General features: G+C 48.1%; 2 pseudogenes; one reads left to right on the top strand and one right to left on the bottom strand.

Annotated features, from left to right (window-relative positions):
* On the bottom strand, nt 1–1,381 carry LOC147438035 (uncharacterized; annotated as a pseudogene).
* Nucleotides 1,382–1,562: 181 nt separating this feature from the next.
* LOC147438034 (uncharacterized) lies at nt 1,563–2,311 on the top strand (annotated as a pseudogene).
* The last annotated feature ends 207 nt before the right edge of the window (nt 2,312–2,518 follow it).

Raw genomic sequence — 2,518 nt, 5'->3', positions numbered from 1 at the left:
TCAGGGGGTCACCACGGTCAGAGGACCGTGGGCTGCAGCCCATCAAAAAATCCAGGGCTGGAGTTGGATATCAAGTGGGGAGCAGCCCGCCATACAAGAAGCGGCAGCCAGCTATGCAGGAGAGCGGTTGGCTTGACGAGAGGTCGCGACCTGAGAGGTAGGGCAAGTTTCCAGGTGCAGGGGTACACCCGTGGACAGGTCTTGAAGGAGAGGGAAGGCCGAGCTGAGCGGCGGACTGGCTACAGACAGGAGAAGGCTGCAGGGTTACCCCATCAAGGAGGTGATGGGACTGGCTGACAGCAGACAAAGGAAGGCCGCCACAGGGTGGCAATAGGAGGAGGTACATCACTTGGGAGGCAAGGAAGGGCCGTCAAGGAGCTGGCCATGGTCGGGTCATGAGGGAGGTGCCCCAAAGAGAGCTGCCAGGAGAGGACGAAAGGAGAGATAGCAGAGCACGGGAGGACACCAGTGGTGGCTGTGATTGCAGTCACGAGGGGCTGCAAGAAGCTTGAAGGGGGCCACCATCTGCGAGTAAAGACCAGCAAGGGGCTGCATATGCATGGAGAGGTGAATCGATTGAGGAGCTTTGGACAAGAAGAAGCCAACGAGGGCTTCGGTGGTTGTTCAGCAGGTGGCAAAAAAGGTTCAAGAGTGTGTCCCTTGAAGATTGTGTATCTAGGTTGTTTTGAAGCAAGGATAGCAGTCATTGCCGGGTTATGTTTGTGATGTCTAAGTCCACTTGTTTCTACTCGTCTATCTCGTCTCGTGCCCTAATACGCCCGTGTTAGCGTTGGCTCCGGGTTTTGTGTATGGTTTTGTGCAGAGAGGGAGGGAGAGAATGATTGAGTGAGTTTTTTATTTGTGTGGTTGAGGCGTGTGTCGCCTCCGAGTGTGAGTGTGTATATTCGGAAATGCTAGTAGGCAAGCCTGTCCATTGGAAGTTTGCAAAAAGTGAGTGCATGTGTGTGAGATTCTGTGTGGCTTGGGGTGTTGGATATCTTTTGGGCTACAGAGAGGCATCTAGTTTGTATACGGTGTGTGTTCCCATTTCCCCCATCCCAGCAGTGTTGCCTCTATTGATTGCTCCTCGGTGAAGTTTTAAAGCGTGAAGATGATGCATGATATTGACTTGTGCTTGCTGGAGAAGAAGAGGCTGCGGATTGGTTTTCGGATCTAGAGCTATACCTGTTGTAGTTGAGAATTTGTGGCCATGAAGCCAAGTTGAAGGCCCTACCATTGGTTCTACAAGGACGAGCCAAAGCTTGGTTTGAAGGATTGAAGGTTGCAAATTGGTAGTCGATGAGCAAGATTTGCAAACACTTTGTGAAGATTTTCAGAAGCGGGTTTTTCCACCGGACCTGGGTGAACAATTGAAAAAGCTAAAGCAGGATGTAAGTGAAGTTTTTTTTTTTTGTGGTAAATTTGAGTCTATTTGGGAGAGACTAGTTGCTGTTACATGTGTGCGAAATGGGGACCATTTCAAGCGAGAGCAGTTCCTAGCTTGCTTGCACCTGCGAATCAAAGAGAAGGTCGAGTGCGGTGGTGCAGAGGACTATGAGCAAATGGTTTGCTTGGCAAAGGAAAATAGCACGAAAGCAAAGAAGAAGCTGGAGATGGGTTTGTTGAAGCTGGCAAACTATGGATATAGATCGGCAATGGAGTTGCGTCATGCCATGAAGCCAAAGGGAAGCTCAAGCGTCAAAGAGGTAGCTACTTTGCCATTGGTAAACCATTCTGATCATTCGTTTCAGTTTGTACCTCCAATTTGGTGTGCTGCTATATAAGAGTATGTTAGCCTGGCTAGCAAGGATGGGATCTTGGTCGAAGTGTGTATACATGAAGAATCAAAGGAAGCTATGGATAAGAGCTTACAGGACAAGTTTGAAGATGTTGACAAAGCGATGGTCAAAGCTGTACATGAAGAAGCTAGCTAGGGGGTTGGGCAACCTTGCCCTACCGATTGTGTTGAAGAGTGGCAGTGCATTCCAGAAGGTGTTGGTGATGTGGACCTACCAGAAGATGAGGTAATAGATCATGGATTTCTTTCTCGCTTAGCAAATGATGTGGTCGTAGACAAAATCCTTGAAGAGCACGCGAAGGTGGTTGAGCAATCCAATTTGCTGTCGCATGAAGTGGTTGAAGATGAAGTGTCGAAGGCTATGGTAGACAAAGAGTGGCATGGTGAGTCAGGTATGGAGTGTATGCCATTTGAAGAACCTACAATAGAGGGTATGCTTGGAAAACATGTAGGCTTGGATATGCACTAGGTGGAGGCAAATTGGAGTGTATTACTACTTTATGCTATTCTATGGATACATATGGTGTTGAAGGTTGCTCTACAATTATCTTTGTATCGGTTGCCAAGATTTTTTGAAGAGGATTATGCTATGGAGAGCTCTCTAGCAGGTGAGAAAATCATGCGATATGGTGGGGATGCTTCACAGGTTGGTTTACAAGCTTGTTCTATGTATGAAGCCAGTGTATGGATACAGGGAATTGAAGATCGATGCTATGACAG

This window comes from Adiantum capillus-veneris, chromosome 17 (assembly GCF_014529385.1).
Source record: "Adiantum capillus-veneris isolate H3 chromosome 17, ASM1452938v2, whole genome shotgun sequence".
Taxonomy (NCBI): domain Eukaryota; kingdom Viridiplantae; phylum Streptophyta; class Polypodiopsida; order Polypodiales; family Pteridaceae; genus Adiantum; species Adiantum capillus-veneris.
Note: the sequence above shows the minus strand (reverse complement) of the source record. Positions and strands in the feature narration are given on the sequence as shown.